We start from the raw sequence: 15972 nt of genomic DNA, 5'->3' as shown, positions 1-15972 counted from the left end.
TGCAAAATACATTTCCAAGAATTTCTTTAAGTCTGTACGGCAAAAACTTACGTAAAGTCGAATTTATGTAAGTCAGGGAATTCTTGTATATATAATGGTATTACTAAAGAAAGACTGTTGCAGAATAGATGTGCGGAAATCTGCCTTTAGCCGGTAAGAGGTTGACTGACAAACTTTTGAAGTTGGAGGGAATGGATAGGTGAAACAGGAAGGTTTTTTTTTTTTTTTTTTGCTGATGATGTATAAGCTTGCTTTCTTGTATCATATGCCATTAATGGTAATTTTGTAAGTTACTCTTTATTCGTAGAGCTTTTGTATCAGTTTTGGCATGAATATCATAGCACGTAACTAATAGTGGCAATGGAATTATAGGATTTTAATTGTAATAATTTAATTTAATTGTAATTTGGTCCTTGAGGTTGTCACAGACATTCTCTCACATATGCCAGACAAGCTGCACTTGCTACCTGGGAGTATAAACGCTGATGGAACTGATATTCAGGTGACACTCAAGTCAAGTGGACCCAATTTCGACGAAGTCCGAACGGTCTGTGACAGCCAAATCCTCTGCTTGCACGTTCAAGATGGTGGGACTGTTAGTAATCTTGAGTATAACCTCCATGCACAATTACATGGTGGGTGACCACCCAGGTGTGAACCAGCGTAAGCAGGGGTCGGGGTGTGTGCGCCCACAGCACACGGAGGAATGCCGCCACTCTATGTTACAAGGCAGTACTAGGTGGTAGATGACACTCATCAACCGGTCCAATACCACCACTTTCCTTATTGGAGGCTTGAAGTGGTGGAACCAATGTTTAGTCTCTAGAGCTAAGTTCTGGTCAACCCTTCCCTATCTCTTCCATCATGCAGTATGATTGATGACTTTGAAGTTATGATGAACATCGCGGCAAAATCCAATATTCCTTACATTTCGAGGGTACAGCTCTAAAGCAGTGTTCGCAGGCCGGCTGCTAGTTAGTACACCGGACCGAACCTATTGGTAACTCTCTAGGAGGCTTCCAGATCAGCTAGTGTATAACCTTGCTACCTCTACTCTGCCAGATAGTGACTGGAGGGAGTCTGAGTAGTGTGTATGTGGGCAGCATTGTCGAGGCCACCTTACGTCAAGGATCTGGATATATTCTTACCATGTGTATGCCATACCCAAAAATTTCATTACTTCATACAGCGTGTCCCACCCACTTTTTCTTACTATTGAATACACCATGAATTGTCAAACTAATAGAGCAAGCTTATCTACAAAAAGATCTAAACCTCCCAAGCAATTCCTAATTCATTTCACAAATATATGTGGTCTCAATTCTAATCTTAACGATGTCCATTTCCACTTGCAGCCTGCCAAACCCATGTACTTTTTCTGACAGAATCTAGTTATCGGTGGATTCAACTACTGCTCATCTCAGATGCCCAAATTATTCGCCGTATGATTCCTTTCGCTTCAAAGGGGGTACTTGTGCATATGTCCGTTCTGATATTCCCTGTCGGAGACTTGGCAATTTGGAATCTACTCTCTTTGATCTTCTCTGGCTTAAAATCTCTCTACCTCATTGTGGAAAATTCATCTGTTGTCTCTACCATTCTCCCAACCCCACTAATCACTTGGAGCTTTTTTACTTCCTCTCTTTGCAACTTGACTTTCTCCAATCCAACTTTCCTAACAGTGAGGTAATTTTCCTTGGTGATTTTAATGTTCACAACTCCAGCTGGCTTCCGTTTTCTAGTCACACCGACCCAGCTGGTCGAGATGCTGAGGCTTTTGCAATTACTAACGACCTTGCACAGATTGTTCATTTACCTACAAGAATACTAAACAATCCTAATCATACAGCCAACACGCTTGATCTTTTTTTCATAAACAACCCTTCTAAGTACACGGTCGAAGTGAGAGGTCCTTTAGGCACTTCAGATCACAAGTTGGTGATCGTTCTCCAATGGAGCCCTTATCTCATTGCTATTCCCAACCTTGTGTTGTTTGGCATTACAAGAATGCAAAATGGGATGACCTGAAAGATTACTTTTCTTCTTTTCCTTGGTCGGATTACTGTTTCAAAACTTCTGATGTCAACATTTGCTCAAATCGTGTCAGTGAAATTATTCTTGCAGGAATGGAATCCTTTATCCCACACTCCACTTTAAAATCTCGTCCTTTATCTAAACCTTGGTTTTCCAATAAATGTGCTAAGACTGTTCAAGAGAAGAATGTTGCATATTGTAATTGGCTTTTTTCTAATTCTTCAGTTTCATTTTCTGCCTACACCAAAGCTCGCAACAATTGTAAAGCACTTATTAATCAGTCCAAACTAGAGTTTGAACAGGCTAAGAGTAGAAAACTTGCTTCTTGTCCTAATGGTAGCCGAGCATTCTGGTCCCTTGCCAAAGCTATTGGCTGCAACTTTTGCCCATCTCTGCTCCCACCTCTGTCCAAACCAGATGGTTCTGTTGTCACTTCAGCCAAGGATAAAGCTGACCTGCTAGCATCCCATTTTTCTTCCAACTCATATATTAATGATCTTGGTAAAACACCTCCCACCATTCCCAACACGCTCCATTCAATGCATCCTGTGGTCTTCCGTCAAAAGGATGTCAGAAGGATTTTGATGAATCTTGATGCTAAAAATCTGTAGGTCCTGATGGTATCTCTCCACTTGTTCTCAAAACCTGTGCTCCTGAACTTACTCCTATTCTTTGCCACCTTTTTTCATTTTCTTATTCCAAAAGTGTTTTTCCTTCTGCTTGAAAATTTTGCTCATATCCAGCCAGTTCCTAAAAAGGATGTCAAATCCCTCCCATCCAATTATCGTCCCATTGCAATTACTTCTACTCTTTCTAAAGTAATGGAGAAATCAATTAACCGCCAACTCTTAAAACTTCGTAGAAACCTGTCTGATCAACGATCGCCAGTATGGATTACGTCGGTGTCGATCCACGGGTGATGTACTGGCTTATGTTACCCATTTATGGAGTAATTCAATGGAAATGTTCGGTGAAACACAAGTAGTTGCTCTTGACATCTCAAAGGCTTTCAATCGTGTTTGGCACAAAGGTCTTCTAAACACTGTTTTTAATTGGTTATCCAGTTTTCTCTCTGATCGCTCACTGAGGGTGATGGTAGATGGCTCTCTGTCTTCTAACTTCTCCACTAATGCTGGTGTCCCCCAGGGTTCAGTTCTTTCTCCACTCTTTTCCTCTTGTATATTAATGACCTTCTTCCATTGACTGGAAATCCTATCCATAGTTGTGCCGATGACAGCACATTGCATTCCACTTTCCATTTTGAGAAACCTTACCCTGTTCAATCTGCTTCAACTTCTCGAAAATCTGCTACCAATTCCTTAAATGCCGATCTTCAGGGAATTCTCCAGTGGGGCAAAGACAACTTAGTTGATTTCAATCCTTCTAAAATTCAGTCTTGTCTTATATCTCGCAAAAATGATTCTTCTGCTCCTATGCTTATCTTTAGTGACACTCCAATTTCTAGGCAAAATGATATATCTCTTTTGGGGATTACCCTGACTTTTAATCTCTCTTGGCACAAGCACCTTACAAATATTGCTTCCTCTGCATCTAAAAAACTTGGTTTTCTCTTTCCCTCTTGGCGTTACTTTTCTTCCAAACAGCTGCTCACTCTGTATAAATCGCAAATCTTCGTTACCATGGAATATTGTTCCTACATCTGGGGTGGTGCTCCCAAAACCTCTCTCAGGCTTCTTGATTCCATTCAGAAGAGGGCAGTTAGGTTAATTGATGATTCATCTCTAACAGTCTCACAACTCGCTGTCTCATAGATGTATTGTTTCTGCTGCATGCCTCTTCTACAGATACTTCCATGGGCACTGTTCTTCTGAATTGGCTTCTATAATTCCCGCGCTCTCTTTCAAAACAGTCCGAACATGTGCCGCAACCAGCCAACATCCATTTACGGTCCAACTTCAAACTGACGGAACAAACTTTTCATCTTCCTCGTTTATTCATTCAACTGCCGTTTTCTGGAACAACCTTCCTTCATACTTATTTCCTGAAAATTACAGTCTACAGAAGTTCAAGTCCAATGTCAACAAATACCTTCTTTCATCTTCTCAATCTCCAACCCAATACTAAGTACTATAGGTTCTAATATCTCTCGTGTTAGGGGTTCACTTAAAAAAAAAATAATAATAATAATAAATAAGTAGCTCGAATGTTCTATGAAGTCTGGCATATATATTTTTATTGTATTAGGCGATTCCGAAACCTATGGTAGATATAAATTAGTATGTAATCGTGTCACAAAGGAGGTTAGGCAAGCCAAAGTCTTTGGCAGAGAGTCAGAGAATGCAAAGACTTCTATGCTTACATTAACAGTCAAAAGAAGGGATTGAATCGCACTGGGCCACTTGATGTCAATGGGTTAACTGTTGATGAACCTGCTTAGGTTGCTGACAAATTGAATAGGTATTTTGCATCTACATTCACCCATGAGGAATTATTTAAGGGAAGGGATGCCAGAAGTTTATCACTCTACAATGGGGAGCTAATGGAATGTGATAACTGAAGGGAAAGTGGAAGAGGAATTCTTGAAGTGAACATAAAAAAGGCACCAGGGGTGGATGGAATCTATCCAATTATATTAGGTGAGGCAGCAAAGGTAAGAAAACCCTTAGCCGTAATTATGAGAGTATTCTTGGATTCAGGGAAGGACAATATGGACTGGAGATGTGCGAATATATCCCCAATTCATAAATTGGAATCAAAATGCAACTTGAGTAATTACAGAACTGTTAGCTTAACGTCTGTTTCAGGGAAAATAATGGAATTACTTGTTAAAGATTTAATGCAAGAGCATCTGGGCAGGCATTTTCAGGAGGGACAAACTTTTGGAACGAATGAATGGGTGAAATGGGAATTTTTTTTTTTTTTTTGGCTGATACTGTAAAGCTGTTCCTGGAAAAATAATGGAGTCACTGGTTAAAGAAGTGATGATGCAGGACTATTTATACAAAAATGCAGTTTTAATGCATTCACATCATGAATTTGTTAAGGATCAGTTTTTCTGACCAAGCTGATTTGATACTATGATGATGCAGTGACCAAGGAACCCAAATGCAACCCCCCCCCCCCAATTTTGATATCATATACAAACTTGCGCAATGTGGCATTAAGGACAATTTACAGCTATGGATAAAGGGATAGATAAGTGGGAGAAAACAATGATTATCGAATGGCACTGCTCTTTATGGACTACTGTTATTAGTACAGTCCCACAGGGTTCAGTGCGGGGCTTATTGTTGATTTCAATATTTATTAATGATATCGACGAAGGTATATCAGACTTAATGCCTAAGTTTGTAGATGATACAAAGGTTGAAAGGATGGTTAATGGCAGTAATCAAGATGAGATACTACAACAAGATCTAGGAAAATATATAGGAATTTTTACTAGCAGGGATAAGAAGGTGATTATTCTTTTGCACAAGGCCATGGTCAGGCCACATTTTTGGTACTGTATACAGGTCTGGAGGCCTCACTTTAGGAAAGATGTAGATCTGCTGCAATGGGTGTAGAGAGGGGGTAGATTGGTGAAGGGAACAAAAGGGTTCTCCTCCCAAGAAGGCTTCAGTTCTGCAAACTGCAGCATATTGACACTATGCACCTGTGGCAAAATCTGATTGTGGCTGGTTTAAATAGATTCAAGGAAGAATTAAACAAATTCTTGGAGGGTATGGATGAGTGCAGTATGTTTTTTTTTTTTTTTGGCTGATGCTTTGTACACTTGCTTTCTTGCAACATTTGCCACTACTAATAATATTTTAAAAAAGTTCATTATGTTGACTGTTTTGTGGAACTAGATTCCTCAGTGAAGGAGAAAGGGCATAGTGCCTAATAAAGTTTATTTTTGTTAATGAAGACTAATATTTTTCATAATTCAATGTTTGTTTAGCAGGTGATCCATAAACACTGCTGCCATGCAGTAGTGGCTCATCAGTGTGAGCTCAATTTACTTTTGAGGTAACCGTGTCAACCTTGCGCTGAAAAGCGATTAAAATGTCTTCGCGCAAGTGCTTGAACAATCCAAACTTATTTTTATATTTGTGAAATTATGTAATCTTCAAGCAAAGACAAGATATTACAGAATTAGTAAAAAATGTATACACATTTTTTACTAATGGAATGGGTGTAGAGAGGGGGTAGATTGGTGAAGGAAATAAAAAGGTGCTCTTCCCAAGAAGACTTCAGTTCTGCAGTTTGCAGAACCTTCTTGGGAGGAGCTTAACTTGTACTTAATTTTGACTGAAACTCAGTGACCAGGAGAAACAATGGGCTCCACATAAAGTTTGCCAAAAAATGGTAAAAAGATGGCTATGCAATTTCCGTGATGTGGCAGGAGCCTATAAACTATTGTGTTGACTGTTACTTTTACTTAGTTAATGTAAAAAGATACAATGCAAAGAGTAAGGACATTGTGTATCCTAATATTTCATCTGACAATTAGACCAGTCCCACATGGAAATAACCTGCAAATTCCATGTCCTCCACTTATATTAGAGAATGTAGCAACAGAGTACTGAAAGTGAAGCTTCAAAATGTCCACACAACTGAAGACTGAGTGCAGCCCTCAACTGTTTTCACAGCCTGAACTCAATGATCTAGTAAGAGATTTAAATTTACCAAGGAATCTGCAGAACTCCTTAGTTCTCGACTAAATCAAAAAATCCTCTAGTACATAGGATAATTTTCTCATGGTAGAGACACGGAAAACGAGAACTAGTCCCCTTCTTTTCTGAGGATGATTGTATGTTTTTTTTTTTTTTTTCCCCTGGTAATATGATTTAATGAACCATTTAGGAATTAGTTACAATCCTACAGTGGAGACATTGTATTGACTTATCAAAGAGGAATCGCAAAGGTATGTTGCTTTGCAATGGAAATAAATACAGTTCAATTCTAGGAACTCACTGAGTGTATTTGAAAGAAACATATGAGAACTTGAAGTTGTTGATAAAAGTATGAAGAACATGGTTTGTTGTTACTTGGACAGCAATCTGGCTACACAAAAATGCCTTGCTTTTGTGTGAGTGACACAGTCAGGCAAGGAGTAAGCATTGGGATGTCAAGGTCTGGCCAAAGAGGGACAGTTTGTTGTCTGGATCAGAGAACATAGTTCATAAACCACTAGTAGACCCTAAAATTGTCTTCCTTCAACCTTGCATATCAAACTTGGTTTGATGAAACAGTTTATGAAAGCTTTATCTCAGGAAAGTCCCTGCTTCAACTACCTTTGTACAAAATTCCCATCGATCACCCAAGAGAAACAAAAACAAGGTATTTTTGTTGGACCTCAAATTTGCAAACTAACAAGGGACTGAGGTTTTGAGGAACTAAGAATAAAAGAGAAAAACAGGCATGGATTATATTCAAGTCTGATGGTGAGAGCTTCTTAGGGTACAAAGATCCAGATACAAGAATATAGTTGAAAATATGCTGGCAAAGCTCAAGAAGCTGGGCTGCAACATGAGTGTCAAAGGCATATTTCTCACGCTCTGACATTGACTACTTCCCAGAAAATCTAGGAAGTGCTAGTGAAGAATAGCATGAGGGCATTAAACACACGTAGATGAGGTACCAGGGAAGAAGGAACATTAATGTTGCTGGATGCCGAAGAGAGACTGTAAAGTAGAAAGATCTGCAAGGAAAATCAAAGAAATGAAAAACTGACCCATCGTAGATTAGTTTTTAAAATGAGAGGTGAGTGTTTAGTGGATTTTTTACCACACTACGCTTTTTAATAGTGTTTTTAACATGTATTTAAAAATAAGTCTGGTAAAAGAAACATTTTGTTATTAATACATGTGTGCACAAATTCTGCCAAAAAAAATTTTTTTTTGTTCATGATTTTTTAAGAAACCTGACATTATAGAAACAAAAGGAAGTCATTTTTAAATCAACATTAGAAAATTATTCAGAAATACCCTTTTCTGAAAAAAATCAGTATCAGTTAATTTTTTTCAAAATGCAGAGTAGTGTTATTAATCCAATTTGGATGTTAAAATAGATTGGAAGACATTCAGCAATGACCTTATGATAGCTTTAAGCCAGACAGTTCTTTATATCATATCCTCAATCACAGAGAAAGCATCTAACTTGCAGTTTTATTGATAATAGTTATCAACGAAACTGCATTCGAGTACAAGTCTTGTCATACTAACAAATGTTAGAAATCTGTTTATTCATCTCAAAAATTCAATTAAAGAATTTTGTGATGCACATGCTTGTCCTGTGTTGCTGAATTCTTTGCTGACATCATGTGAAAGGAGAGGCCAAGCTGTGCCCTTTATTTGCAATATATCCAAAAAACTATTATTTCTAGCCTAAGTGTAACCAACATTTCATTGAAGAAGTTAAATAGATCAGACCATAACTAATGATTTGGATTGCATATGAGTAACATGTCACTGGCTTAACTTTCAATGCAAATGAAGATTCATACTTGAGATTATGATCCCATTTTCACAAGATGATACAGAATTTTTCCAGTGCATTTTTCAATGTAAACAGTCCAGAAGTGGTCAGTCAGATTTGATTTGTTAATTGTAAGATTCCTCTGGTTGCCTGTAGTGGGAATCGTGTCTTACATTTCTATGAATAAAGAATTTTATTATTATTTCTGATTTAGGCTAATCACCAGTTTCATCACTCTTCATTGTGACAGTGATTTATGGCTGCTGACAATTGATTCCACATCAATAATATATATCCCTAAATAAAAGTGAATTGACACTAACTTTTAAAACTGTTGTGAAACTGTGGCCACCCATCCAGTAATAATGCATAATTTGATAGCCAATTACTGCATTTTGCATAAATAATTATGCTGTTTGTCCAGTCACTTTCTCTCCTACTGATAACTGCTACATTTATATTTTATAAATTATTATTATTATTTTATTTTTGGTATATATTCTTATCCATCTCCATTTTGATTATGATAATTTTGGCATTACAAACCTAAAGGCTAAAAGCAGGGACACTGAACATAGACATTTCCCTTCAAGGTCCTTAACCAAACTGGCCACTGAACAGTTTGACAAGCATAAGTATTACAGTTCAAGTCTGTCAAACAATTTGTTGCATCTCTCAAAAATATAGAAAGACAAATTTAGAAATTCAGACTAATAACACTATTACCTTGAAAATATACACACACACACACACTTGGTAATGTAGAACCCTATCTGCACATTACTAAGAGACAATGGGCACTACTACAGCCTATGACTGCAAAATTTCAAAATAATTTGAAGGGTGGAGCAGTTACTTTTTGTTTTGCTTTGTTTCCCCTGCAGCTTAGATGTGGGAGAAAAAAAAAAAAAAAAAAACATCAACCAGTTAATATAAACATTGTATGTTTGCTTACTTTATAAATGCATAAAATATGCATAAATTCAAAATACTTTTGTCAATTTCGTTAATGGAGGCTGTCTGCCATTGCTATTATGCAGTATTTTATATTATATTAGAAATTTTTTTTTGTCTTTAATGATTTTGAAATAAAACTGTCATGACCAGGTGATGAGACATTTTCTTCATTTTGAAATTAACTGACCAATTAAAACTACAGCACTTTGAGTTAAAAGCTTCTGCAGAAAATAAATGCATAATATCCAAGAAATAACAAAGTAATAATTAATCTCTAGAAAGAAACAAGACTAAAAAAAAAAAAAAAAAAGCAGTTTGTAGAAAAAGTATTTCCTAATCACAATAATTATGGCTTAACAGAGTAATTTTTTGAAGCATTACCTCAGACTTTGCTACTGAGGGACCAAACTACAAATTATAAGAAAAGACATCTTGAAAGATAAACAAGATAAACAGTAATCTACACTATTATACCATAATCAAAATTAATGCAAATGGTTGGCTTAAAGTGAGTGCCATCATTTCACAGAGAAATGGACTTTTAACAATAATATCTATATAAAGATGTATAGACATTTACATGCATGGACGTCAGATGGTTGTGCACAAAAGAAAGATTTAATACTGATCCAGACTAATCAGGATGAAGTAAACTGACACGTTGCATTTCTGAAAAATGCTTTGAAAACTGGGGAAGCAAAATCCATTATACAGCAAATGTGCATTTGCAGATTGGAATTCTTCCAAATTTAATTTGTGGCAAATTTGGCAAACAAATGTTTAAGGCCAGGAGCAAACAGTCTTGGAAATACTGCATCGTTAAAGCAGGCAAAAGACCGCTACATTAAAAGAGCAATTTATATTCATATTAAAATTATACAATGTATTGTTCCAAATATAAGTTGATCCCAAATTTCCACATACAATTTTTTTTGGTAAAAACTAATACTTACTTTCCTTTTATCCACACAACTTTATCTTTATTTTAATACTTTACTGGTTTGCTTATTCACTGTACCACTCTTGTATTCATCTATTAGAATAAAGTGTCCCTTCTTTGGACGTCGAAATGCGTGATGCCTTGAATTTGCATTTTCTTTTTCCACCAATCACAAACATCTTTTTTTTTTCTAAAAAAACACCACAGTGATTTGTAGCCTGATAATTATTAGGTTTCTGCCGCATAATTATCAATTGTTAACTTAAAATTTCCATCTAATATAATAACTTCAAATTTATTATATTAGAACCAAAAAACCTGAAGCTCTCCCAAGCTATAATTATTTAAGTATTAATATTCCCACCATGCTTTTATAAATCTTTTTATTGCACTATATTTTAGTTGAATTTCTTTTACACTGCAGTCATCTATTTGAATTACAGTTTCTGTGTGAGTACTGTTTCAAAAAAATAATATATAAAAAAAAAAAAAAAGCATGCCAGAACTAAGTATAGACGAGTGAATGAGTAATACACATCAAGACTTTAGAAATTAATAAAAAATCACCATATAATTATTATGGTATAATGCTGATGCCCAATTGTTTTAAAATTTTAATAGCGATAACCTTAAGAATAATTCTGAAAAACAATGCCATTTCTGAGGCACACCAACTGTAATTACATGGTTGCACATTGTGGGATAAACCAAAAAATAATCATCATAAAATAATAACAAATAAAATAGTATTAAATAAAAATAAATGATAAAAAAAAAAAAAAAAAAAAAAATGAGTTAAGGGATAAAACCTTTCTTGCTTCATACCTTTTAACCTAAGTACCATATTTAATTTGAAATTGAAATTTTAATACTTGGTAGTATGCCTAGCATGAATGACCTTTCTTTTCAGCTAAATCAACCATGACTGACACCATGCAGAAAACTTCTGATCAAGTTTAAGGTGACAGGTTATTCAGCAAAATATGGAACTTCATTACATCAATGTCTAAAGTAGGGAGAAAAACAAGAGGCAGCTCAAGGTCAGTCAACTGGCTTCCCACTCCATACTAATGCTACAGAAGGAAGGCCTAGTGAATAACCTTGAGTCATCTATTTTTTCATTTTTTTTCCATCCTTGCTATAAGAACTTCTAAAAATACTTAAAGTACTATGTCAAACGGGGAACCACTTCAATAATGACTTGATACTACCAGGTTTTTTTTTTTTTTTTTTTTTTGAGACAGATGTCAGACTAGAAAGCTAAAATAAAACCAGTTTGCAAGTAGGAATTTCCAGTCTTCAGTCACAAAACTGGAAAGGGGGGGGGGGGGGATTCATCCTATAAATTTTTTTCCTAGAATTTTAAATACTGCTTTATCCCTATATCTTTTAATCTTATATACAATGTTTCTGAAATATATTAAGATTATCAGCAAAACAATATCTAATTAACAATAATTTATATTAAGTCTATTTCAGATACATAAAAATTCTATTGCCTTGCCTTGTTTACATATCATAACATACTTACCAAATCTGACGGTATGAAACAAAATCTCCAAAAGGCTTCCTCTGAATCCTAGTTATGTATATAATTAATATGCCATTGCACAAAATTATAAAAATACACCTAAAACTATTAAGGTAAGTGCACTGCAACATATCCTTCTAAATAAACAAGTAATTATCTGCTATAACCACTCCCATATCATCTGCTTATTAGTTCCAACTGCATTTGACACGACTTTTAAATAGAAAAATATGTAACTAGCTTTTAAGGGAACAATGAAGGGTAAAGTATAGTTAAACTACAAGTTTACCTTCTGGAAATAAAACCTCTGTGAACATCTAATCCCCCAACCCAAGCCACCAAATCTTAAGCAGAGTTCTTACAAGAAACAGCTAAAACTAGTACTATGTACAGTCATTCTCTCCTTCAAATAAACACACGAGAGGATAACATATGAACTTTAAAAAGGTAGTACTCTCCTATTCTGCAATAATCATCCAACTTTGCTAACAAATTTCTAGAGCCAATCTCTGAACGTGTTTTCTTTAATTCTTCAAATGCGTGAGGTAGTTATCTTTAGAACAGTTTAAAATTTCAGCTGACAACAAAATGTTTTTACATTTGATGACTGTTCACAGAACTGGAGTTAAAGGTATAATGACATTTTTATGGCTTCTAAAACAGATTTCATCTTCTGCTGAAGCGTAATTTTGCAATATCAAAGGATCAAGTATACAGGTCCTCAGAAATCTTTCACAGAAAGTATTTTGCTTACTTGATCTTATTCAGTTTCACCTTAGGGTAGGTTTACAAAAGAGTGACTGATGTGTTTGAGTAGCTAACTTCCTTAACCCAACTTATATTTACACAAGTGAAGTTACTCCTCCAGTGTTTATTATTTGTCATCTTATGTTTCTGCAGAAATGTGATAAACAACTGAGCTTTTTCTGAAGATGTGTTACAAGTCAACCATACTTTTCAGTTTCTATTTTGCTATAAGCAAAATGAAAGCACAGGCTTAGTAAGGCATTCACTTCACTAAGAAAAGTGACACAGGAATTGGCAAATTAACATAGCACCAGACCATAGAAAAACTTGCAGATAATGATATATCTTGTAAACTCTTGTATTATGAAAGTTACATTTTTGTAAAAAAATAACTACTGCCATTAATGAATAAGATCTTATTTTTGTAGTGTATGGTTCAACGTGAGGTAAAAAAATTAAAAATGAAATAAAAATTCATCGAGAAATTCCTAAAAGTTATTTTTAGATTCTTTTAAATAACTGTTTTGTTGTCATGCATAATGCATTTTTTAAAAAATTTATGCTTATATATAACTAAAAGGAGTGGGGGAGAAAGAGCGAGACAACTATCCATAAATGGCAACACTACAAGCATTTAAATTTAGGAGAACCCCACTAACACTACAAAAGAAAAATGCAGCACCAGTCCACAAATTAAATAATATCTTAAATAAAGGCATTAAGATTAAACCCAGCAAAGGTTTCATTTACAGAAAAGAATCTGTAATAGATCTGAGCTAACTAGTGGCTTTTGATTGATAATATCAATAGAGTTAAAAAAAAAACAAAAAAAACTGAAAGTATACTCTAAAAGATTATCAAATCTTAGTTATTTTAAAAAGCTGCAAATTTTAGAATACACCAGAAAACTCCTAATTCCTCATAAAATATTTGCCATAAAATCACAAGATTAACCAAATCTCTGGATTCAAAACATTACAAACTAAGTGACTCACTCTTTCTCAACTAGTAAGCCAACAAAGAATTTGAAGTGGATCTCAAAGAGCTTTTAAGACAGGTCAGAATTATTTTTAAGATATATATCAGCAGTGGTCAACCTCTTCCTGCAGCATGTAACCTAGGGGCAGATTCAGAAGCTACCAGAATCAATACCCCCCCCCCAATACTGAAATGGGTCTAGTACCATCAAATGTTTTTGCTAATTACATAAAGCAATTTTATGATTATAAAATAAATTTAAAAATTCAATGAATAAATATTCATCTTTACAGAATTTGTTAAGAGGAGCCTGTTAATCCCCTACTTACCTGCACCAAAAAGTGGTAAATATGAACTTGATGTTTCCATGATGTTGAAGCATAGGTTATAATTTTTGGAAATGAAAGTGGAATTTAAACTGCATGCTTTTAGCTCATTCTGATTTTTCAAATTGGTTTATATAATTTTTTTTTTACATATATATACAATATATTTTTTCCCCACATCGGGCAGCAAGCTAATATTTAGAGCTGCATGTGCCACAAGTGGCATACATGCCAGAGTTGGCCACCCATGATATATATTTTAATGAGATGTACTCCACTATTAACAGCAACTGCTGTAATTTAGGCTGCCTTTGCTCTTTACGATTGCCATAGAGTAAAAATAAAACAATGTTTTGCCATGTTTATTTTAAAATTATGCAAGTCAGGCATAATTTAAGTATTGACAAATACCAGAGATATTAGTAACAGATGTACAAATTATGGTAAGGGACTTGAGTTCTATAGAGGTACTACTGTTGACTGCCACACTGTGTGTGTGTGGGGGGGGGGGGGTTGTGTGGGTGTATGTACACACTACAACACAATCCAAAAGGGTAAGAGAAGTGGCATACAGAAATTGGCAAACCTCAACTATATAAGAAATTAAGATTACTGGTGAAGAGCATGCCCTTCATTTTTTATTGCAGAACTTCAGCCCACAAATCCCACATAACACCAAATATTTGGAGTGGCACACTGCAAATCATTCATGTCCAATGGGAAGAGATACTATGGAGCATAAGTTGTGCTACACAGCATTCAGGCCTGGCAGTTAAATATGAATACAAGTAATGCCTGAAGATGTCTACTTTCTGAAATGCAATGCATCAACAACAATGAAGTGATGCAAAAGAAAGTAGTGGTGTGAAAATGCTTCCTGGTTCAGATCAGGACCACTGGATGTATTGTTAACAATCTACATAGCTCTATGCACACTGGTGATTACAACTGGGCAATTCCATGAAAACCACACACACTGCTAATCCTGAGACTTTCATGTCCCAGTATTGTAATGATCTCATAACTGAAGGCATGTATACACTCTGTTTCAGGAAAATTATGCTGCACAACTAGTTCAACTATTACCAGTCTTGATTCTCCAAAAATTAGTGTTCTACTTATCATATCGAGGTAAACTTCTCTTATTCTTTTATAAATATATATATATAGCTTGCATTAATATAGTTTGCTTGGATTGGTGCCATAGAATAAACAAACACTTTCTTTCTTTCTTTCTCTCTCTCTCTCTCTCTCTCTCTCTCTCTCTCTCTCTCTCTCACACACACACACACACACACACACACACACACACACACACACACACACACACACACACACTTCCTTTCCTCGTGAAATTTGTTAATCTCTAGCAGAGTAAAGTTGTAACCAGCAAATTAATTACTAAATTTAGTTTGTGTTCCGGCAGTGTATATATTAATTACACTGAAACTCAAAGAAACATATCTGCCAACTTTTTAATTGCTGGAGTAACTACCAGTAGAAGGTAAAAGAGATTTTTTTGACTAAAAGAGAGAGAACCCCCCCCCCCTTTTCTTTTTCAAAAAACAGAATATTTTTCAGTAAAAGTGGGCTTTTAAAATCCACATTGTACTAGAAATTAAATTTCACTGACAATATACACGTTTTATATTAAAATACAACTAGGATTGTTTGCTAGTAGAGTATGCTTTCAAACACTAGCTTACCTAGGATTTTTCTTCCTGTGGATTTCTTGAAACAGTCATAATCACTTGATTATGACTGTTTCAAGAAAGATGCTATTGCAAACTTTTCATGCTTCAGAAATGCTGGATCAAAGTTTTGTTTTAGCAATGGCACTGTTTAGATTTGACTGTTAAGAGCATTTCCAAAATGCAAAAGAAGAGAAAACCTGAAATTTTGATTTTTTTTTTCTCACTTGGCTGAATATTATTTCACTCATCACTGCTATGAGGAATTGTTAAAATGCCAAGCATGACTTAGAATAACTTACTAAATTTCAAGGTTCCATACACACTAAATCAGCTCCCCAACCA

The 15972-nt window shown here is 35.3% G+C and overlaps 1 protein-coding gene across 8 annotated transcripts in view; it reads right to left on the bottom strand.

The window, feature by feature from the left end:
- The window catches only part of LOC150076362 (uncharacterized), a 98165-nt gene that overhangs the window by 59590 nt on the left and 22603 nt on the right, over window positions 1-15972 (bottom strand). For 4 of the 8 annotated variants that reach the window (XM_090387898.1, XM_090387895.1, XM_090387896.1 and 1 more), the window contains exon 3: window positions 10368-10544. The exons of the other annotated variants lie outside the window; for them this stretch is intronic. The gene's annotated coding sequence lies outside the window, so the exon portion shown is untranslated. The remainder of the gene's footprint in view (window positions 1-10367; window positions 10545-15972) is intronic. 8 annotated transcript variants of the gene reach the window in all.

Source organism: Mastigoproctus giganteus, chromosome 13 (assembly GCF_048544385.1).
Source record: "Mastigoproctus giganteus isolate SK-2022 chromosome 13, ASM4854438v1, whole genome shotgun sequence".
Classification (NCBI taxonomy): Eukaryota; Metazoa; Arthropoda; class Arachnida; order Uropygi; family Thelyphonidae; genus Mastigoproctus; species Mastigoproctus giganteus.
This window is presented reverse-complemented; position numbering and strand designations above follow the sequence as displayed.